The sequence below is a fragment of the Anastrepha ludens genome, chromosome X (genome assembly GCF_028408465.1).
Source record: "Anastrepha ludens isolate Willacy chromosome X, idAnaLude1.1, whole genome shotgun sequence".
NCBI lineage: Eukaryota > Metazoa > Arthropoda > Insecta > Diptera > Tephritidae > Anastrepha > Anastrepha ludens.
In genome coordinates, this window is record NC_071503.1 from 38,522,317 (window position 1) to 38,547,797 (window position 25,481).

Below are 25,481 nucleotides of genomic sequence, written 5' to 3' on the forward strand. Positions count from 1 at the left end.
CCGACTCCGAACGGCAGATATTTTTATGAGGAGCTTTTTCATGGCAGAAATACACTCGGAGGTTTGCCATTGACTGCCGAGGGGCGACCGCTATTAGAAAAATGTTTTTCTTAATTTTGGAGTTTCACCGAGATTCGAACCAACGTTCTCTCTGTGAATTCCGAATGGTAGTCGCGCACCAACCCATTCGGCTACGGCGGCCGTTTGTAATGTCGTAAAACCAACACAGCCCTAGACCTTTTTGAGCTGTTATCATCGACATAAACTTCAAACTGTTTATTTCCACATTGCTGTCATTTACCATTTTGCACTAGTTTTGGACCGACCTCAAATAGACAACATGTATTCAATCGCATCGCATATCACTAACCGTGTCATAGCATAAGCACGTTGACGACGACGTGTCGTCTAGCATTTGTCAAATATTAAAATACACACGTACCTATTGACATGTTAGACGTTCATCATATATTGATAGTATTTTTGGATCAGTAAACTTATTGAATGTGTAGCATGAAATATTGATGGATTTCTAGAAATTTTGAAATCTAACAATACGGATCGCAATATTATGTGCACTCATGCATACAATACTGCAAACATCCGATACATCAGTACTTGTTGAAATAAGAACAAAATACACACAAATTACAAGCAAATGAAAAGGATTTAATGTATTTTTAATATTTTTTATTTAATGGCTCACTTCCAAAGTTTACTCACAGTATCATAATACTTTAAATACTGTCAATAAATATTGGAATATATTGGAACTCGATCCAAATATCACAATATATAATGTATTGAAAATATCACAATATATAATGTATTGAAGGCCGGCGGGCCAATTAAAAGGTAAAAAAAATCGATTTTTTTTTCCTGAAATCAATAGCTTAGATATTCAAGAACATGAGACACAAATTTTCAGAGTTAAATTCCAAGTATTTGCAGAGCTACAGAGCCGAGCGTAGAGCGGCGTCGAGCAACCGTGCGCTTATTGTTGACTTTGAAGCGCGTTTTCTCGGCTTTTCATTTTCACGATTTTACCTAATTTATGTACACGATTGCAAAAAAACTAAACGAGCTATCCATTTCATTCAAAATGCGTTATCTTCAGTATTGTTTTCTCTTCTATGTGAACTAAAAAAAACATCCAAAAACTTTTTTTAAGCGACTTTTTTACCCAGTTGAAGAGTTTTTTTTTTCCTTGAAAAACCACTTTTTTTTTTTAACTTCCCCAAAAAATTCGAATTTTACGTGTTTCTCCCAATTTTCTTAGTTCACATCGAAGATAATTACATCAAAATTAATAATCTTTTTTTTTTTTTGTTTTCAGATGAAAATTGCAAGTTGTATCTTGTACAGAAGTTGGATACTTCAGTGGCAAGGCGCTCTGGGAATCTACTGATAACTCGGCTTACAATATATTATTGGAGATTGTACAAATTTTTTTTTTTTAGTTCAAATATATATTAAACTATCCCCAAAACTTCATTTGGCTAATTGTTTTTTTTCTCATCCTACAACGCTTCGCGAAAACTACTGAATTTAGGACATCTAATTGGCCCGCCGGCCTTGAACCCACCCAGGTAAACCGCGGACTAAACCAAAACCGCCCCTGCCAGAGGACTGTCCTAGTAGCGTTGGACCTACAAAAGGCTTTCGACACAGTCAGCCACGCCACGCTACTAGATGACATTTTACAGTCGACACTCCCGCCAGGGCTGAAGAGGTGGACCGCGAACTACCTGAGTGGTCGTCACTCGTCGGTAGTATTTCGAGACCAAACCTCAAAACAGAGAAAAATAAAGCAAGGAGTACCGCAGGGTGGTGTCCTTTCACCCTTGCTTTTTAATTTCTATATTTCGAAACTCCCCCAGCCACCAGAGGGAGTCTCACTGGTCTCATATGCCGACGACTGCACGATAATGGCGTCGGGCATGACATTGATGGCCTATGCTCAAAAGTAAACGACTACCTCGCCCGCCTTTCTCGCTTCTTCACTGCGAGAAACTTAAAACTTTCTCCCACTAAATCCACGGCGACCCTTTTTACCACCTGGACAAAGGAGGTCAAGCTGCCACTTCAGGTGCACGTCGATGATACCCCAATACCGACGGTAAACAACCCCAGAATTTTGGGAGTCACCTTTGACAGCTTGCTCTCCTTCTCGGCGCACACAACCGCTATTGCAACGAGAGTACAGAATCGCAACAAGGTCCTCAAGTCGCTTGCCGGCAGTACTTGGGGCAAAGACAAAGAAATGTTGCTGTCGACTTTCAAAGCAATAGGCCGACCGGTTTTGAACTATGCCGCGCCTGTCTGGTCGCCTGGAACCAGTGATACGCAGTGGACGAAGCTTCAGACCTGCCAGAATACTGCCATCAGGACCGCGACAGGATGTCTCCTGATGTCCCCTATCCAACATTTGCATGACGAGGCGCACATGCTCCCGGTTAAGGAGCACAACAAAATGCTCGGCAAGCAGTTTCTGCTTGGGTGTCACCGTAGGCCTCACCCATGCAGACACCTGCCCGAACCTGAGCCACCTCCCAGGCACATCAGGAGACACTTCCTCAACTACGTGGACGAGATCCAGGACAAAACGGACAGACCACTCCAGGATCAGACAGTATACAGGCAGGCAATTAACGACATTCATCGGGAGACCCTTACCACCTTCTTAAGCTCCCGACCCCCGAATGCCGTTATCGGAGTCCAACCACCACCTATCGCAGACGAAGAGCTCCAGCTTCCTCGAGAGTCCCGCGCAATCTTGGCACAATTACGTTCTGGATATTGTAGCAGGTTAAACTCCTACCTATCCAGAATCGACCCCGACATACTAAACATATGTCCAGCATGTGAAGGTACCCCGCACGACACTTACCACCTCTTCACATGCCCCATCAAACCCACTCATCTAACACCTCTCTCCCTCTGGACCCAACCCGTCGAAACTGCCACTTTCCTGGGCCTACCGTTAGATGAGCTAGACGAAGACGACCGGTAATTACACTACACTGACAGGGCGAAGATACTGCTACAACAACAACACCAACACCAACAACAACAACAACATGTATTGAATCCTTAAGCAGGCCACAAACGGAAAGCAAATCGAAATAATCGGTTGAAACTCATTTTGCATTTTACATACGTATGGATTTATTTACGATTTCAGTTTCACGTTGTTCGTTGTCGAGTGAACATGCAATGCGGGAAAAAATGATTGGCATACATGGTATTTATTTGTGATTGAAAATAAGGGGAAAAGGAACCGATAACAAGTTGACAAAAATGTTTGTGAATTTTCAATCAGTTTGGCAACTGCGCCACACACGCGTCAATCTGTTGAAATTTCAACCGATCGTTTTGATTTGTTTTCCGTTTGTGGCCTCTTTATGAACGTATGTAAATGTAAAATAATAATCCTTTTTTAACTGTAATAAGAATCGATGATTTAAAGCGAAGAAGTCGATTTATTTTCTTTTTTACTCCAAAAAGTAGTACCTGAAAAAGATATTTTTATTTTACAGAAGTGAAATATTTAAAAGTGACAGCGTGTGTTTATATTGTCAACTCTGGTACTTTTGTAGCATTTGTCGTTTAGAACTACTTTTTTTGCATTAGGCAACCTACATCAATTTGGTTGTAGAGTAGATGGTTATATTTTTACATTGTTAGATGCATTAATATATAATTGTAGGTATGTATATTAAGATTTCAGCATATATGCATACACACGTATTAACATTCATATGTATATATCCAATCATTTACTTGGTCTACCCAAGAATGATAGAACACCAACATATGTATATACACATATGTTTTACAAAATACAATGTGCATGTGCGTCTATATATGTAGCTACATTTTAGACGGGGAACAAGGCTGGCTGCTGTGGTTTATTTGTTTTCATCTACACTACATATATGACCAAAGACATGGATGCACTCATACAGTTTCATATAATCGCAAATACAAATATGTACATAAACATATAAATACTCATGACGCCAGAGCGATTACATGAATTCGACAGATATAGAATTTTCAACTTTTTTCGTTAATAAACAAAACATCAGTGTTTCGTTGCGAAAATAACTAGTATTTACAAGTACACTCCTGTATTTCTGCACAATAAACACATTTTCTGAAATTTTTAATATAATAAATACATCATATGCGCCCAGTGCTCTCATACATACATACATATTTAAATAACTGTCCTCGTATTTTGGCCAACTTGCCGTGTAAAACAAAAACCCACCTCCAAAGAGCACAAAAAATGTATTTATTTGAAGACCAGCACCTTTGCTTCTAAATGTTATGCAAATCAGCATTCGAATGTCACAAATGCGTTTATTTCCTTATTGAACTTCGAAACAGTTCATACACTGCTATTTAATTTTTTTTCATATGTATCTAGTTCTCTGACGATATTAGATGGCAACGAGAGGCATAGCGTATATTTCACAAAATCGAACGACGTCCAACGCGAAGTGTTATCGCCGTCACGAGAATCAAAACAAAACTCTGGATTAGATTTATGATGCTTTTGCATTTGCCGCATAGATATCGTGGTATACTATATCACGGAGCTGTCTGCTTAGTGACTAAGAAAAAACGTATTATTAAAGATCACGACACTTTGTGACCGCCATTTTACACAAAAACAGCTAACGGTTGTGACGTAATTCGTACCATACATTTTTGATTTTGTGCATGTTTTTGTTAAAAATTTAATTAATCTTTCTTCAGCTTATATTGATTTTCTGAAAACTCAATACAGTAGATTCTGTTTTTATGCGGTATATACGTTCCGCAAGAAACAGCATAAAAAAGCTACCAATTCTATAGTAAAACTATAGATACGTTTCAAAAGTGCTAAGAATCGCATAAATCTGAAATAATGAAATAAAATCGCATAAAAAAAGGGTACTAGTCCCATATAATAACTATAGATACGTTCCATAGACCGCATGAATCTGAAATAATGAAGTAAAATCGCATAAACAAAAAATTGTATTTTTGAAAATTATATCTTTATTTAAGAAACGTCAGAAACGAAAACTAAATTTACATCGTCAGAAATAGATTCAGACAGTACCCCCATGTTGCGCATTCGTTTAGGATTTGGCGTAAAATCACTGTCGTCACTTGAGGAAATGTACACGTCTGATCTAGATGGTGATGCAGGCGGTTCCATACTTGTAGGGTTAGCATTTCTGATGTAATCTGTGATGAGTTTTTGCTTAGCTGGTTTAGATTCTTGTTTATACAATTCCCGATAGGTCGACATGCATTTTTTAATTTTTTTAAAAACCGCACTATTTCAACACCGCATAAAAACAGAATCTACTGTATAAACTTAAATTTATAAAATACGATATCACTGATACTAAATGAAGTTAATATAAAACATTTAAAATGTTAATAGAGTAAATTATTTCAATGGAATATCATTATCTTATTTAATAAATAATAACTACCAGTTAATTCGAATTCATGTTTCTGATATTATAACACATGGGGAATCCGGATTTTTGACGTTAAAATCAAAATCCAAATGCAAAATAAATGGTTATTTTTGAAGTTCTAAGGTGAATTGAATACTCTAGGTGACGTGGGGTCCCTTACCAATACAAAACAAACGGAAATTACATGTTTGTGAAAATTCAGAATATAATGCCTTCCGCATTCCCCGTGTCGTAAGAGTCCATCAATAAACATAAAAAAGGAAGGGGAACTACTTGCAGAGAACGTTAAATATAGAGAAGTCTTAATGACAGGAAAGTGTTCATTTTCGAGGGGTACTCGTCTCGCGAAGACAATTTCACCACAGACACATTTTTCAACAAAAATTAACAGTAAGGGGCTGAATTATGTAAATTTAGCAGCAGTCGGTAAGAATTTGTTGGTGATTAGAAGCAAAGAATGCTAGGTAGCTTTTTAATATGACCTATATATTTGAATTTCTCCAAATCATCCAAATTATGTACATATGTTATGTCTGTCTGTCTGGTGTCTGTAAAACTTTGTTGAATTCCCTTCAACTGAATCAAAATCCTCTATAGCAAACGCTTCATTACCAGGCACACAGGAAGATGGCATATGCAAATATAAATATTGAATTCAAGCAAAACAATGCTTATTAATATACACATATGCATGTACATACAACCGCACACACAGGGCATTCGCTTTATTCCTCAAAATGCGTATGTCGTTCAAAGCTAAAATTCTATGCCTAGCGACTACAAGAACAAAATGCAGTCATAGACGCAGGCGTAGCGGCCATCATTCTAGTTGCCATAGCGCTGAACAGTCGCGGCGGCGCCGAACAGTTTCAACTGTTGTACTGTGCAACAAAAACTCATCTTCAAAAAATTCATTGATAAATTCGAGCTCGTAGTTCTAAGAGCAAGAACTTTCATTCATAAAACGAGCCGCCCATATGCCAATTTTCTCGACAATTCGAAAATAGTCAATATTTGAATATTTCGCGTAGAATTATTTGCCAATATTTGATAAATCTTCAATTTTTGTCAAGTCGAGTGCCCGCGGCATCGTACATATGTATGCAAAAATATATGTATGTAAATATGTCTTTCTAAATGCTCGACAGCCGCAGCTGCTGTGCGTCAAGTGCGCGCATGAGCATACAGTAAGTTGCAGAAGAAAACAAGTAGCTTAAAAAAAAGGTCTGATTCGGACATTTTAATACTAAGATAAAATTTGGAAACAATTATTTTATGTTAACTGATAGTAGGCAAATAGTTAATTAGTAGATTACTTTACGTATGTAGTTTTTCAATTGATAAAAAGTGCACAAAACATATGCATATATCTGCAGTTAGAAACTTACTCTGAAATCAGAGCATTTGAAGATGCCTGTAAACATTTCACGCTTACTGTACATACAATGCTGTGCCAATGAATGTGCGCTGCGCCTATGAATGCGCGCTGGATTTCTTGAGAAGTTTTACCGTTTTATCTTGTGCTGTGGCTGGTGAGCATACATACACACAGCATATACATATGCGCAAATGTATATAAATTCACAAATGTATATAAATTCACAAATTTACATTTGCATATGCCATCTTCCTGTGCGCCTGGTAATGAAGCGTTTGCTATAGAGGATTTTGATTCAGTTGAAGGGAATTCAACAAAGTTTTACAGACACCAGACAGACAGACATAACATATGTACATAATTTGGATGATTTGGAGAAATTCAAATATATAGGTCATATTAAAAAGCTACCTAGCATTCTTTGCTTCTAATCACCAACAAATTCTTATCGACTGCTGCTAAATTTACATAATTCAGCCCCTTACTGTTAATTTTTGTTGAAAAATGTGTCTGTGGTGAAATTGTCTTCGCGAGACGAGTACCCCTCGAAAATGAACACTTTCCTGTCATTAAGACTTCTCTATATTTAACGTTCTCTGCGTTTTGTATACAGAATTTTTTGATTTGTTTGAAGGGATATGGGCACCAAGTGTACAAATATGTACATGAGTATTCAAAAGAAATTTGTTTTAGCATTTGTGAGGCAGGAATTTGATCATTAGGTTATTTACATGAAATATAAGGCGATGCTCGTGAGGTAGGTCATGTTGCTTCAGTGCACACATATGCGTGCAACATATACATATTTAATAAAGATGCAATTGAATTTAGTTGTCCCATATATGCAAATACGTTTCTTTGAAGTTTTCCTTTATTTATTTTAAAGTTTTATACTATCTAGAAAATGCATACATACAAATGTATGTATATTATTATTCCCTGTAATAAAATGTAAATTGAAAAAGATTTGGTTTGCCAAAGGAACAAATAAATGCATGTTCAAATGTAAATACATATGTCGATATACCAAAACACTTGTATGCTATGAATTAATTTCGACTCAAAAAATTAGTAAAAATTTTCATCAAATTTGTTTAGTTTTAAATTTACTAAAACGCACATACCAAAATGTGAGAGGTCGTTTTATAATGTATTTTTTTAAATTAAATCAAAATATTAAAGTTACTTTGATTTGATTTGGCGCATATAGTAAATTCAATCATTTTTTCTTCATCACCTTTGTTTGAAAATACAAATTGAATAAATTTTCGTTTACCAAGGGAACATAAAAATGCACAAGCAAATGCCTTGCAAAATGCCGTCGGCATTCGTCAATTTGATTTCATACAGAAACCAAAAACTGAGCAGAGCCAATGTACTTGTACATAATTCACTGTAATCAGCCCTGTTAAGAACTTCTCCGCTGTCGAGTTAAGCAGAGAACGTTAATGAATAGAGAAGTCTTAATGACTGGAAAGTGTTCATTTTCGAGGGGTACTCGTCTCGCGAAGACAATTTCACCACAGACACATTTTTCAACAAAAATTAACAGTAAGGGGCTGAATTATGTAAATTTAGCAGCAGTCGATAAGAATTTGTTGGTGATTAGAAGCAAAGAATGCTAGGTAGCTTTTTAATATGACCTATATATTTGAATTTCTCCAAATCATCCAAATTATGTACATATGTTATGTCTGTCTGTCTGGTGTCTGTAAAACTTTGTTGAATTCCCTTCAACTGAATCAAAATCCTCTATAGCAAACGCTTCATTACCAGGCGCACAGGAAGATGGCATATGCAAATGTAAATTTGTGAATTTATATACATTTGTGAATTTATATACATTTGTGAATTTATATACATTTGCGCATATGTATATGCTGTGTGTATGTGTGCTCACCAGCCACAGCTCAAGATAAAACGGTAAAACTTCGCAAGAAATCCAGCGCGCATTCAAAGGCGCAGCGCACATTCATAGGCACAGCATTGTATGTACAGTAACCTTGACATGTTTACAGGCACCTACAAATGCTCTGATTTCATAGTAAGTTTCTAACTGCAGATATATGCATATGTTTTGTGCACTTTTTATCAATTGAAAAACTACATACGTAAAGTAATCTACTAATTAACTATTTGCCTACTATCAGTTAACATAAAATAATTGTTTCCAAATTTTATCTTAGTATTAAAATGTCCGAATCAGACCTTTTTTTTAAGCTACTTGTTTTCTTCTGCAACTTACTGTATGCTCATGCGCGCACTTGACGCACAGCAGCTGCGGCTGTCGAGCATTTAGAAAGACATATTTACATACATATATTTTTGCATACATATGTACGATGCCGCGGGCACTCGACTTGACAAAAATTGAAGATTTATCAAATATTGGCAAATAATTCTACGCGAAATATTCAAATATTGACTATTTTCGAATTGTCGAGAAAATTGGCATATGGGCGGCTCGTTTTATGAATGAAAGTTCTTGCTCTTAGAACTATGAGCTCGAATTTATCAATGAATTTTTTGAAGATGAGTTTTTGTTGCACAGTACAATAGTTGAAACTGTTCGGCGCCGCCGCGACTGTTCAGCGCTATGGCAACTAGAATGATGGCCGCTACGCCTGCGTCTATGACTGCATTTTGTTCTTGTAGTCGCTAGGCATGGAATTTTAGCTTTGAACGACATACGCATTTTGAGGAATAAAGCGAATGCCCTGTGTGTGCGGTTGTATGTACATGCATATGTGTATATTAATAAGCATTGTTTTGCTTGAATTCAATATTTATATTTGCATATGCCATCTTCCTGTGTGCCTGGTAATGAAGCGTTTTGTATACAGAATTTTTTGATTTGATCAATTGAACGTACATATATATATGTATAGTTAGGGCATCAAGTGTGCATATACGCACATGCACATATGTACGTCGATGCATATGCAGAAGAAGTTGTTTTAGCATTTGCAGGAATTCGATCATTCGAATATTTACATCCTAATTATTGCATGAAATATGATAAGGCGATGCTCGTGAGGTAGGTCATGTTGCTTCAGTGCATACATATGCGTGCAACACTATATTTATTAAAGATGCAATAGAACTTAGTTGTCCCATATATGTATGCAAATACGTTTCTTTGAAGTTTTCTTTTATTTATTTTAAATTTTAAAGTTTTGTACTATCTATAAAATGCATACATATATGAATTATTCCCTGTAATATACATAGGTAAATTTAAAAAATTTTCGTTTGGCACAGGACCAAAAAATGCATATTCAAATGCACATAAATATGATAAGGCAATGCGTCGTGAGGTAGGTCATTGTTGCTGCAGTGCATGTGCACATACATACATTTCTAACACTATAAGAATTGAAGATGCAATTGAACTTTTGCACAAATATAACTAACAAAATATATGTATGTATATATACATATATTGATATACATACATATATTCAATGCTCTTTGAATTTTTGTCTAAAATTAATTTCGACTCGAAAAATTAGTAAAAATTTTCATCAAATTTACTAAAACGCACACAACAAAATGTGTGCATTAAAGTTACTTTGATTTTAAATCTTGGATTTTAAATCTTTATTTGGTTGTATTTGTTTGAAAATACAAATTGAATAAATTTTCGTTTACCAAGGGAACATAAAAATGCACAAGCAAATGCCTTGCAAAATGCCGTCGGCATTTGTCAATTTGATTTCATACAGAAACCAAAAACTGAGCAGAGCCAATGTACTTGTACATAATTCACTGTAATCAGGTCTGTTAAGAACTTCCCCGCCTTCGAGTTAAGCGAGGTGAAATAGTGTTCGCGGTTTCACTTCATTTTTGACAATTCACACTATTCGTAGCTCGTGAGAATTCTCTATATTTAACGTTCTCTGAGTTAAGCGAGGTGAAATAGTGTTCGCGGTTTCACTTCATTTTTGACAATTCACACTATTCGTAGCTCGTGAGACTTCTCTATATTTAACGTTCTCTGCTACTTGTTGTGAAGAAGAAGAGTAGGCGAAATCAATGGAAACAACCAAGCACAAGAAATAAACGCACACACACGTACTTTCTAGTCGCGGAGGCTTCTGCATAAAAATGTAAAAAACTGCATTTGGAGGCTTTATATTCATTTGTGCTTTAACAATTTAACACGCGGCACTTCGTTTTCGTTAGTTTGTTTAGTTTTAATCTGACAAATCACAATATTATCAAGCTATTCACTGAATTTTCATAAACATGTAATTTTTGCTACTTTTGTTGTTTTGTTCGTTTGTTTTGTAGTGCGAAGGGAGCTGATGTCAACTGTTGTTTACTGGCGCCACCTTTGATTCTTGCCCAGAGTGTACAGAATAAAGAAAGTGGCACCACCTGAATATCGCTAATTTGTTTTTCGCTATTTTGACAAACAAGAGAAAAAGAAGTTAATTACTTGTTTGTAAATTGCCGGACTGTAGAAAAAATTGTAATATTATATATCATATTAAATATATCATTTAACGGATTTGCATATGAGTATCCATATATAAATAAATTACGGAGATTAATTTTTATTTAAGAAATATATTTTTTGTAAGAAACAGCAAGTAAAAGGCATTTAATAGTAATGAGGCCCAACCTGAATAATGGAGATAAAAAAGAGAGAGCAAAAAAATATGAAAAAGAAAAATTGCTGCTACTTGTTGAAAGTGCCTTTCATAATTTTGTATTTATAGTTTTTTTCATATCAAATATATCCTATTTAAACAATCTTTATCAAATGCAAGAAAGACTAAGACAAAGGCTAATCTATAAAAGGTGGTGCTACTAGACGAAAAACAGCATTTCGTACATTAGAATGTCCTGGTAAAAGAAAGTAAAGTAGTAGTAAAATATACCAGTTCCTCGCTATTTTATTTTTTTGCTTATATCTTAATGTTGAAGGCGACACAAAAAAATTAGCTGATCTACTGAAAACTCCTTGTATAGATTCACCTTGGGCTAAACCCTGCGAGCAAGCAGAATCTATAGAGGTGGTGGGAAGAGCAAAACAGAACTTTTCGTCGTAAATTTGCACATCGTTCACTCTTCTCGGAAGCAGAGAGCCTCGACAAGACACACTCTTGCGTTAATCTATTTTGATTTCTGACAGAATGCCCACCTGTCGTTGCTAAGGAAAAACGCCTTTTTACTGCTTGGAGCTGTGTTTCACATTTTTCTGTCAGAAGGATCACACTACAGATGGTTGAGGACTTCGGTAACTTTCGTGTGTCTGCGCTATCACCGTGGTCGCCCGCTTCCTCTTGCTGGCGCCACTGATGCAATGTTCTTCTTTGTTTTAGCAGCCACACTGCAAGTAATGCACTGACTATTGTGCGGGAGTAAGGATGGAAAGGATACGGTTTTGGGTTTGAGGAATGAATTTTTTGTTTGTTTTTATGTTTTAGAAGAGGGAATGTAGGTAAATTTGGAAAAGTGCGAGGACCGTGCTTTACGTGAGATTCAATCCCACAACCTCAGGGATGGAAGTCTAGTGCACTTAGCTAGACTACCGAGACTGTGGGCAATTCATATTGCACAAATTGCTTTAGTTGTTGCTCATGCGGACTTGCGCTGCATGGCAGTTCAGTAGTTCCTCGTCAGGCTTTTGCTTCGCTTCTGCTTGATATTTTTATGCCAGGTAAGTTAGAAATCTGGAAGTCGTAATATCCATTGAATCCATAGGATTAGGTCTTATTGTAGGATACGGCGAACATTCACAGACCACACTTTGGGCTAGCACAGAAGGTAACTTTAGGCGGCTTAATCTCATGGATTTCATTCTGTCATCTCGCTTAGGTGTTCAGAACGTTGGCATCAGCCCGAATTTCGTAACCAGCAGGAGATAGGAAGTGGTTGATATGATATTATCTAACTATATATATATATATTATATATATAATATGTACTAGCAACCCGCCCGGCTTTGCGCGGGTATAAAATATATACCCTATGTCACTCACTGAAAAAATGATTAAAATCGATCCAATAATTTTGGCTTATTCATTACTGCCCGTAGCCCGCACGCGTTAAAGTTGGAGTAACACAATTCCCCTTTCTTTACATCATGAAGATTTCCTGCTATCTTTGGAATATCTAAATTCATACCCTACACTTTTACATATTTACTTTTTGCATTTTTACATATGTATTTATTTAATTTTTACAACAATTAATATATTATAGAATGTCTTTATATACAACGTTCATAGCTTTCTTGTCATTAGACAATACAAACATGTTTTCTCTAGAGGTTACTCTTGAAAGAGCGACATACAGTTGGCCATGTGAAAAACAGTCAACGCTCAAATCTAAGCCTGCAACGTTGAAGGTTTGACCCTGAGATTTATTAATGGTCATTGCAAAAGATGCCTTTACCGGAAATTGTAAGCGTCTAAATTGGAATGGTAGATCCGATGGTATCAGAGGGATTCGGGGAATCAATACATCTTCTCCGGTACCACATCCTGTGAGTATTGTGCACTCTATTATGAAAGTTTTCAGTGATTTTACCAGCAAACGCGTGCCATTGCATTTATGTGGATTTAGGTTTCTTAATAAAATAACAGGACAACCTATTTTCAGCTCCATTGTTTGAGGACGGAGTTCAGACGGGTTCAAAGAATTTGGGAATTCTGTAGGAAAATGAACAGCTTCTTCCAAATCGAGAACAGTATCGACCGAGTAGAATATTTCCGTCGGCGCATCAATCTTTGAAATAATCAAGTTATTTACTTTATCTACTTGTTCGTTAGTTGGTGACAGAATAGCTCTTTCTTTAAACCAAGATATAGTCTTATAACTTATGTTATCAATGTCAGGATAGACATTGTTGACTAACTCTTGGATGTTGTCTATCAAAACACAAAGGTTTTCTAGGTTAATCCTTCCCTCACTTTGTGTTAATTCTCCATTGCCAACTTTTAGCAGCTTCTCTGGAAAAAGCTTGTTCTCACGCGAAGATGACGAAACCCTCATATTAGTTGTAAGCTCTAATTTATTGACATGCGACCAAAGGTGGGATCTTTTAGCGAAGCATTTATTACGTCAGCACGTGTTCCTCGAGTCACAACTGGTAGGATTTGACGGAAATCTCCTGAGAACAGAACTGTACATCCACCCATAGGTGAATTTTTGTTGCGCAAATCGCGCATTGTCCTATTCAGTGCTTCCACAGACGTCTTGTTTGATATGGTAGCTTCGTCCCAGACTATTAATGAGCAGTCACTTATCAATTTTCCTGGATTGCTCTGTTTAGAAACACTACAGACGCTGTTATCATCATCGGTGTCGATTTTCAGCGGTAGCTTGAATGCAGAGTATGCGGTTCGGCCTCTTTCCAAAAGAGTAGCGGCAATGCCGGATGACGCAACAGCTAGCGCAATTTTTCCGGTAGATTTCACTTTTTTTAAAAGCAGATTGATTAAAAATGTTTTTCCTGTGCCTCCTGGGGCATCAAGGAAAACAAATTTCCCTTCATTGTTATCAATTGTTGATAGTAATGCAGTGAATACTTTTTTCTGATCGATGTTTAATCGTGGCTCATCTTGAGCTATATTTTGTAAAAGTCTCGTTTGATCGTATGATGTTTCTCTTGTGTATTCGGCACTGTTAGTTAAATCAGAGCTAGTAGTATAAGCTGGCATCGGCAGCCCAAAATCCTTGATCGTTTTACCCGAAAGTAATTGCACTATTTTGTTTAATTCAAATAATTCTTCGTCAAATATGTTTTGGTCATTTTGTACATCAACAGAGTTTAACTCTTGCCGTCGCCGAATCAGAATATCACTGGCCATATTTTCTTGAAATTTATTCCATAGACTAACAGAATCAGTTACTTGACAAAACACTACTATGACGGCAAATAAATATCTTAATAATGTAGCTGAACTACAAACAGCTGCTTCTGATAATGTATTTTCCTAGTGAGAATCGTCTTCCAAGAGCCCCATAGCTTTGCATGCTGCTTGATAAGTATTGTAAACAACACCTTGTAAAGTGCTTAGGTGAGCAAAGGATGTCGGGCCTTTTACAATATGCAGTAACATTCTCAGATAAAAGCATTCGCTGTTGTTGGGATGAATCACAATCGAGCGATTCGTAAATACGTACATACATACGTCACCATACGATGTAATTCAACATTAATGAGGTGTGGTGAGATTATCGCTTAACGCCTGTTGCTTCATTCGGTTGACAGCGAACAAACACACAAACAGCTTTTTTTGGAAAAAGAGCTGCTTTTGTTTAAACAATTTTGGTTAAATAACAAATAAATCAATTATTTTTTTGATGCAGGACGAAAGTAAATATTTCAAAGTTAAACTTCAAGAAAGTTTCATTTTATTTGGTTGATTCGTTTATGATTTATGGCCGTGAAAACAAAAAATTTATGTTTTTTCGCCACATTTTGACCGATTGCCACTCCCCCTTTATATATTTATTCACATTATATTGATATAAACCTTCCTCTTCAATCAATCTATCTTAAAAAAAAAACCGCATCAAAATCCGTTGCGTAGTTTTAAAGATTTAAGCATTCAAGGGGACATAGGGACAGAAAAAGCGACTTTGTTTTATAATATGTAATATAATATAGCTTTTTTTTTTGGTGGTTGAGGTAGGGCTCAAAATGACATCGCACTAACAGCAACCGTCTACTGTGTCGTGTGGTGTGGCCACTAAAACACCCTTCGCGGAACTGCTTTCAATATTACTTCGGGAGGGCCCAGAATGACATCTATAAAGGACCAGTTCTATTCACCCACGTCTGGGTCCACCATATTTGAAGCCTGTTTCTTCTTGTGTCTCTATCTGTGCGGCTTCGCTTTGTTGCACTGTGTCGAGGTCAATCCTTTTTTTTTTGTAGTACGCTCTCGATGTATTTCTTTACCGCGTTCCAGCTGTCCTCGCATTCCAGCATTTTGCTGATTATATTGCTCGGAGCGATGTCGCCAATCTGCTCCCTCAGAGCATTTCTTTCCGTAAGCCATCTGTTACAGCTAAAAAACGTGTGTTTAACGTCATCGCTCAGCGCTTCGCAGTATATGCAACTGGAATCGGTTACCTTGTCCATACGGTATAGGTAACTCCGGAAGTATCCGTGGCCCGAGAGGAACTGGGTTAAGAAGCAGTTCACTTCTCCGAAGCTCCTTTGGACCCATTTGTCAATTGATGGAATAAGTTTTGCCGTCCATCTGCCACTCGGTTCAATGTTCCCTCGGGCTGCCATCGCAGCATGGTTTGGCATCTCCGTTCTGAGAAGCTAGTGATGACGTTTTTCTTCTTCTTTCTTGTTCGTTGCACAGCCTCCAGTACTTTGCGCTTGGCTTTGGAGTTTTTAGTACAATTCCCCATACCTCACCGTCGTATAGGAGAATTGAGTTTGTGGCCACCATAATTAGCTTTATTTTGCTCTGTGTTGGCTCACCGATGTTTGCCATTAATCTACTTAGCATAGCCGGGACCTTTGCTGCTTTGGTAGCCGCAAGCCGTATCTGGGCCCAGAAAGTAAGCTGCAGTCAAGTTGAATACCTAGGTATTTCACTACTTTTTGGGTCACTAAGGACGTGTCGCCTATTTGCTTGCTGACCTCGAGTGGTATGTGACCGCGTGTCATAAGGATATATATATATATATATAAAAATGAAATGATGTTCGTTTGTACGCATTTTTTTGGGCCGATACGAGGCCAATTTTATTCGTTCTTTTTTCATATTATAGGGATCCACTAGGGGAAGGTTTTTAGCAAAAAAAAATTTCTTTTAAATATTTTCTTCATATAAAAAAAAGAAAAAATCAAAATATTGTACAAAACAAAACTTGCTCGATTCTTAGATTAAAGTAAGTTTCGAATCGACATTCATTTTATGTGTACAACTTTTTTTGAATTTTTCGTTATTGTATACAGAAATTTCAAATGATTCGAATGAAAATTTTTTTTTTTTTTTTTATTTCTTCCATAAAATATTACACCTGTCGTTAGACAATAAGTAATTTGATTTACAAAAAGATGGAATGAGAGTGATATTGAAGGGCCAATGTCCCCAAGCTCATTTAGAAGAAATATATACATATTATTTAAAAAAAAGTGGTTAACAAACAATGACATATACGATTAGTTGACAATTGATTACAAGGATTTTGTAAGATCTGTTGGTGTTTGACGGTTAAGCCGACTTTGGATAGATTTTTATTTAATTGGTAGTCTTCTCATCATAGGATTTGTATGCGTTAATAGTCTATTTATGTGTCTTCTGCTAGCGCTTTGTATTGTTTCATCAATAGTATCGATAATAAGGTCGCGATTAATATCTGCGTTAGGTATGTACCAAGGTGCATTAGTTAAGGTCCTAAGTATTTATGAAAATAATGTTTCAATTCAATTGAGCAATGCTTTCTTTGACCAATTCTATATGGAAATGAATGCGTTTGCAAACGATGTTTTCGGCTATGAACAAATGTTGGAATCGAATGAAAAAGGAAAGAAACGCGAAATGATAAAAAAAATTCTTGGAAAATTTAAAATGAATGGTGCTTCATTGGAAAAATTCAAAGGTAATAAGAACATGAACAAGATAAAGTTAGAACTCGAATTTTTAGATTTATTTTGTTTATTTCTCATTTTTTCAGAAGTACACCACACAACAGCTCATTCCAACTCTGATTTTGAAATCCTGTTGGAATTGGTGATCGATAATTTTGTCACTATAATGGTCAATGGAAATTTGCGTGTATCAGACCCTGCATATTATTTACCATATCAACTTTTTATGGAACATATGGACCAAATGAACACAAAAAAATAATTTAGTTTTGTTTTGATTTTTTGCAACATTTTGGTTTTCAGTTAATACAATAAAAACAATACTGTTTTTTCGTGAACACAAAATTCTAAATTTATTACGTTGTTTGTTTAGAATTTTTTTAGAAAAAAAGTAGATTTTTTGGTTTTGAGGAAATTTGTTTATTGTGGCTATTTGTGAAAGCGTAGATATTTGTAAGTATTTGACTATAATCCGAAAAGTTAATGGAATACCACTATGACACATAGAAAACATTTTTTCAAAGGGGTGTTTTTCGAAAATTATAAAAAAATTGTTTTCAAAAATTTTGAAGAAATAAAGTAAAATAAAAAAATTTCGAAAGCATGAAATTTTTTCAAAACCAAATTTTCCTCAAAAAGATAAAAGAAATTTCTTCGAAGAGGTGTTTTTCTAAAATTACAAAAAAAAAAATTTCAAACATTTTAAACAAATAAAATAAAATAAAACTTTTCCAAGGGTATGAAATTTTTTCAAAACAAAATTTTCTGAAAACCAAACAAAATTAAAAAAAAAAATGGTGTTTTCAAAGCATTTCATATTCCACTATTAATAGAGAATACATTTTTTCGAGGGGGTGTTTTTCAAAGCGGAAAAAAATCTTTTTTAACAAATCAATTTAAACTTTTACAAAAGTATGAAATTTTTTCAAGAACAAAATTTTCTCAAAAGCGTTAAATTAAAAAAAAAATAGTTTTTTCAAAATATTTAATTTTCAGCAATTAACTGAGAAGAAATTTGTTAGAGCGAAGTGTTTTTCAAAACTTCAAAAAACACTTTTTAACCAAAAAAAAAAACTTTTTTCAAAAACAACAGGAATGATAACATTGCCTAACAATTTCTGCACTTTTGCACAGTCTAAAGAGGCATTGATACAGAGTGTATTTCCAAACATAGTTCAACATTACAAAAGCCATGATTGACTCAGCGAAAGAGCAATTTTAGCTGGGAAAAATAAGGACGTCAATGATATAAATTCAGCTATTTTGGATCAAATACCTGGTGACATAGTTGCATATAAGTAAGTCAATGGACACTATTACTGATCAAGATGATGTCGTAAATTATCCAACTGAATTCTTAAACTCACTCGATTTGCCAGGCTTACCACCTCATAATTTACGATTAAAAATTGGAGCACCGATTATTATGCTGCGCAATAGTAATGTGCCCCGACTTTGCAACGGTACCAGACTCGCTGTGAAGAAGCTAATGGGTAACGTTATCGAAGCAACAATTTTGAAAGGGAAGTACAAAGGAGAAGACATTTTGATACCCTGAATTCCACTGATTCCGGCGGATTTACCATTCGATTTCAAACGTTTGCTGTTCCCTATTCGCCTTGCCTTCGCTATGAGAATTAATAAGGCGCAAGGACAGTCTCTACAAATGTGCGGTATTAATTTAGAATACCCAATTTTTTCTCATGGACAATTGTATGTAGCTTGCTCACGAGTTGGCAAACCATTGTCATTATTCACGCGAAAGATGAAAAAACCAAAAACGTTGTCTACCAAAAAGTGTTACAATAAAGTTCGAATGAAATTGTATCAAAGAATTTGCTTTGTTTCGTATTAATTTTATTCTCTTTCAGCAAATCATTGAATTTATCGTCTAGCGAAGCGGGCGAGGGTACGCTAGTATATATATAATTGGCGCGTACACCCTTTTTGGGTGTTTGGCCGAGCTCCTCCTCCTATTTGTGGTGTGCGTCTTGATGTTGTGGACCTACAATTTCAAGCTGACTCCGAACGGCAGATATTTTTATGAGGAGCTTTTTCATGGCAGAAATACACTCGGAGGTTTGCCATTGCCTGCCGAGGGGCGACCGCTATTAGAAAAATCTTTTTCTTAATTTTGGTGTTTTCACCGAGATTCGAACCGACGTTCTCTCTGTGAATTCCGAATGGTAATCACGCACCAAACCATTCGGGTACGGCGGCCGTGATCGTCTAGTGGTTAGGACCCTACGTTGTGTCACAAGGATGACTTCGGTTTTATGTTTGGCGAGTTTCAGGTCGTGGTCCTAAAGCCAAATTCGCGTCCTTATCATGACTTGGTTCAGCTTCCTTCTAGCGTCCTCAGTGTCCTCAGTATTGTCCGCGTATCCCACTAAGTATGTGACTTCTGGCATTTCTATGCTCAATATCTCATCGTACAGCAGTTCACGCTCGCTCAGGTAGCTCTGGAGAATCCTTAGCAAGTATGCAGGTAATCGAGACCTTTTTCGTAGTGCCCTTATAATGTCTATCCATCGCAGGCTTGAAAGGAGTTTCGTACATCAAGCGTTCCCAAAACGGTGATGCGGTTCGAGTGGAGGTGTCTGCGTTGAGCGCTGCTAAACACCTCCTCTATTGTGCCAAGAGTTGATTTTCCCCGTCGGAAACCGTATTGTCTTGCTGACAATCCTCCTGCACTCTCAACAGACTCTGCAAATTTCTCGAGCAATTTCCCGGAACTGTCCAGCATGCAAATCGGACGCCAAGCCGACGGTTGCGCTGGGACTCCCTTACTGGCTGGAAATTTCTCGATAAAGATGCCCTGTCGTACCAGCGTTATATAGATTTTAGGCTTAGAGCCGAGATAGCTTCGACGCCGATATGATGATCTTATTAAAGAGAAAAGCCTCCACAAACTCAGTGGGGCGAATTGTAACTGAGTGTTATGAGAAGGAACGTGGGAGAAGAGAGCGTAAGGCAGTCCCTTGGTGGAATGCTGAATTTTCAAAACTCCGAAAAACTTCGAAGAAACTTCTTAATGGAGGTCCTAAAACTCAGTTGGAAGCGGATGGGACTGCCTACGGCGAACTGAGGAAGAAATATAAGAAGATAATCAGATCATCTTAATTGGACTCATATAGAACCTTGCATTGAAGAGCAAGATCGGAAGATTTCAGCGAGGTTGTACGAGGTCCTCCAAAGGGATCGGACGGTTAAGCTAGACTCACTGCTCAAAAGTCAGAAGTGACCGATGTTCTCTTTTCAAGACTACACAAGTGTTGTTGATCAAAGCTCGATCAATAGGATCTCTCTAATACAACTATCAGCAGTCGTGGTTGGTTCATTGCACCTGGGATAGGTAACGAGAAAACGATAAGGTTCGCCTTCTGAAATGTTGACAATGCTATCTTTGATTCTATGTGCTCTTGGGCATGGGGTAGAAAAAATTATTGTCAGACTTATTTACACTATGCTTTTCAAGAGACTGCTTATCACAGATGGAGAAAACGGTGAAGGATTGAAGGTGAAGGTTAAGAAGGGATGTGCACAACCCGACGAGTACTTTGGCGTTTTTTTGTGGACTCTTTTCTTAATAATCTACAGGAAATTGGACACGCCCAAGCTTATGTGGATTATGTGAGCGTATTAATATCAGGACGGTCACTAGAAGTTGTATACAATAAAATTGTGGTAGCCCTAAACAAGATTGGTCATTGGTGCGAATTGTATATTCTTTCGGTGAATCCTATAAAAAGTACCTTGGTACTTTTCACTAGGAAGCGCAATATGGAAAGCCTGTTACTACCCACTTTGAAAGGAGTAACACTGTAATACAAGTAATCTACAGTGTAAGATGACCTAAAAGACGCACGTCGAGCAGAAGGTCTCTCGAAGACTAAAAGTCTTCTGGCAGTATGAGGGAACCTTTGGTAAGACGTCGGGTCAATGGTCCGATACTCACAACTATTGTCTTGTCTTCAGTTTGGTACTGTTGTGAGTGTTTGACTCAAGCGTCTGTGTCAGTCGTCGGTTTGTCTAAAACAGTTTATCTCCACTGTCCACCTGCTAGCAAAGGTACCAGAAACGGTAATAAACGAATAAAAAAAAAAAAAAAATAATTGGCGCGTACACTTCTGTTAGGTGTTTGGCCGAGCTCCTCCTCCTATTTGTGGCGTGCGCGTCCTGATGTTGTTCCACAAATGGAGGGACCTACAGTTTCAAGCCGACTCCGAACGGCAGATATTTTTATGAGGAGCTTTTTCATGGCAGAAATACACTCGGAGGTTTGCCATTGCCTGCCGAGGGGCGACCGCTTTAGAAAAATGTTTTTATTAATTTTGCTTTCACCGAGATTCGAACCAACGACCTCTCTGTGAATTCCGAATGGTAACCACGCACCAACCCATTCGGCTACGGCGGCCGCCGAATAGGCTTTATATTTATAAGGTTGTTATGTATCTTTTTTCTTCCTTTTCTCCTAAAAACCTTTTGAATTATGACTTAGCTGGATTAATTACATTACATAAGAAATAATCTAGCTGATCTTGCTACCTAATTTATGTAATGTTTTAATAGTATTGAATACTTTATCTATGTTTCTGCTTCTACTGCTGCTGACGCTGTTATTGCTGCAGTTGCAACCGGGCTTTCCTTTCCTAGTCCATGCGGTTGGGCCTCGTTACGACTGTTGCCGCGAACGTTTTAGCGGCGTCCCATTTTGTGATGGTCGAACACATATCCTGGACAAATCTTGCGTGGGATGACGGGTGTTCGAATGCCTTCGTCAGCATTGCTCGTTCTTCACTGAAACGTCTGCAGTGGAATGCCACATGTTCTGCGCTCTCGACTCTATTCGAGCAACTCGGGAAAAAAGGGTGTTGGCCAGCTTTAAACGGTATAGATATTCAAGGAAGCAGCCGTGTCCGGTGAGTATCTGAGTTAGATAGTAGTCAATATCGCCATGCTTCCTTTTCCTAACCCTTCAAGGTTTGGTGTGAGTTTGTAAGTCCCCCGGCCTTTGGTTGACTCATCCCATCTTCTTTGCCACTCGACCATCGATCGCGTTCTTTCTACCGCCTTTTCTGCTACCGTCGATTTCACTCCTACTTCATAGAGGCGATACAGCTCGATGGCATGTGGCTCGTTCTATAAGCGCATGCAGTACGTAGTGCGCAGCGTCTGTGGGTGCGAACTATCTCATGCATATGGCCATGTTTAGCCTCAGCCCATATCGGCGCTGCATATAATACGATAGAGTCCATCCCAGTCGATATGAGTCGTCTCCTCTCTCCTTGCGCGCCACCTATGTTAGGCAGGATTCTTGCGAGTGCGCCATTGACAGCCGCTGTTTTACAATTAACTGCGGTCAAATGATGTTTCAAGTTTAGCCTCTTGTGGAGCATGACTCCGAGATACTTAATCGCCTCCTGTGAGAATATTTCGTGTCCGCCAACCGTGATCCTTATAATCCTTTTTTGCTTCCGCGCGCTTATAAGCACGGCCCCTGTTTTCTCGGCTGCCAGCTTCATGCCCGCATTACTGAACCATCGTTGTACTCTCGCTGCTGCATCGTTAAATTTGGCTTCCAGCTGATCTAGCCGCTTGTCTAGAGCTTTCAACGCAATATCATCAACATATCCTACGATCTCCACCTTACCGGTAAATTTCAATTTTAAGACCCCGTCGTGCATAACGCTCCAAAGCGTTGGCCCCAGCACCGATCCCTGTGGGACGCCACCAGTAACTTCGTACTTTTTTGGCCCATTTACAGTATCGTACTGTAGAATACGGTTGCGCAAATAGGTTCTGATGATGCGCAAGAGATAACATGGCACTTTCAAAAGTTTTAGAACTAACAGAATGTAAGGCCATTTTGCCGAATTGAAAGTATTCTTTACATCCAATGTGATAACTGCGCAATATTTCATGGAGGAGCTTGCCCCGCTGATAACTTTCCGAGCTATGTCTGTGACTATTCGAATAGCATCCACGGTTGACCTTCCTCGTCGGAAGCTAAACGGTTTATCAGAGATTTCGCTGGGGCTTTCTAAGCTCTCCTGCACATATGATACATTCAAAAAATGTCCCTATTGTATCCAACATACAAAGAGGTTTGTATGCGGATGGTTGGTTAGGTTGCTTGCCTGGTTTAAGTAGCAGCACCAAGCGTTGCAATTTTCATGGCTTTGGGAAGGTTCCTTCGGCCAGGGAAGCACTGTATAGGTTTGCGAGCATGTGGGGTTTTACCAGTATCGCGGTTTTAAGTTCAATGTTACGAACCCCATCTGGGCCAGGCGCCTTACAGTCTTTTACACCTTTTAGTGTGTTTAGGACTTCTTTCGGTGTCACGGGTTGCACGTTTGGAATTGCATCTAGGTCATATTCCTCGTCGCCCCTGTGGGCGAAAGAGCGTTACTATTATTTGTTGCAGCAATTGTGGACACGTGAGCTGCGGTGCTCTATTGCCTTTCACCTTTTGCATGACCACTTTATACGCCACTCCCATCTCGCATTTGCTTGAAGCAACAATTTTTGCTTTCTCTTATTGTTTTTTTCAGTTCCTGCTTTCGTGCTCTATCCTCTGCATGAAGACCATTCAAGATTGGTCGTTGACGCACTCATGTTGCTCTTCTTCGCGCCTTGATGTAGGCTTTTCTCATATCAGCTATTTCAGCAGTCCACCAGTAGGCAGGTTTACGCTTGCCACTGTATCTGGGCATCGATGCATCAAAAGCGGCTTCTATCTGAGCGGGCATATGTTCCGCCATACTATCCGCACTCTTGGCGGGAAGGTAAGCATCATCCTATGCCGACCTAAATGTCTCGGCATTGAAGGCCGTTATTTTCCACTTTTGTCGCGTCTTCCATTTTTCATAGTTTCCCCCGTCTGTGCGAGTTGATGTTTTCGTAGAACTTGGAAAGAAGAGCAACATCCATATTGTTTTCAGCGAGCGTTTGCCATAGAAGGTCTTGGGCTTCTCGACAGTGGTTGGTATTGAGCTGCAACATATTCATGCTTTAAGTTTGCGCACAGCCTTTTGATATCGGTGGTATTTGCCGCTTCCAGCTGGGTGGGCTCCGACGCAGAGTACGCATTTTTCAGCGTTTTTACACGTTGCTGCAAGGTGTCCTTCTATTCCACACCGTCTGCAAAGCTTCTCACGGTCTTTTCCTTTGCACGCATTCGAGACGTGGTCGAACGCCCAGCATTTATAGCACCTTTTAGGGGAGACTACTTCTGACACGCTAATTAATGTGTCCAAGCTCCAGGACCTTTTTGGCGTCATCCGCTGGGAGCAAACTGTACACAGATTCCGTGCTTCCATGTGTGTTACGCCTACTTCTTACTGAGCTTTAAGCTTCTATCAACGCTTTTCACTTGCGTCTGCTCTACTATTGCGCTGAGAGTTTCATTAGCTGTGCTCAGATCCGGAATAAGTCCTCTGCACTGGATTGTAATGTTTTGCGTCTTGAAGTTGACCGTTGGCACATTTTCTAGGGTTTTTTCTATGGCCGCACGACAGCTTGGTGCTTCTAAATACTTGCCCCTCTTTAGTTCAATCGCAAGTCCACCTTTTTGTGTAGGCCTTTACGCTGAGGTCTTTGAGCTCTACGCTATTTTTCACAAATAACAGCATGCCCGCGTATGTCATACTATCTGCCTATTTTTCGATGATGCGCATCATGCCTGGGTCTGATATGCCTGCCACCTTTTTTATCTCTCCTAGGCTTCTTTTTTCTTTGGACTTTCGTCTTAGCCTGGTCCTTCGCTCTTCGGCTTCGAGCTGTGTGATTACGTCAGCGTGTGTTCGTTTCATTATGCTACACATATTTCTGACGTCACGGTGGACATGTTTCCTCGGTTTGACAGATGACAGCAACCCAACGGATTCGGTTCAGGAGGGGGCGGAGTGCCTTTTGGAATTGTTTTCTGCTGTAACTGTCGGGCCACATCGCTGTCCAGGTGGGATGTTGGCGTCCCAATAATGCCGCTTGGCACATTGCTTGCTTGCGCTGTCAATCTGTTTGTACGGCGTTGGCTCGCTAC

At 38.3% G+C, this 25,481-nt stretch overlaps 1 long non-coding RNA gene across 1 annotated transcript; it reads left to right on the forward strand.

Moving 5' to 3' along the window:
- The first annotated feature begins 3,206 nt into the window (after positions 1-3,206).
- On the forward strand, positions 3,207-17,715 carry LOC128870466 (uncharacterized). Its single transcript, XR_008455381.1, has 3 exons — positions 3,207-3,410; positions 17,374-17,448; positions 17,524-17,715. It is a non-coding gene; the product is annotated as an uncharacterized LOC128870466 (long non-coding RNA).
- The last annotated feature ends 7,766 nt before the right edge of the window (positions 17,716-25,481 follow it).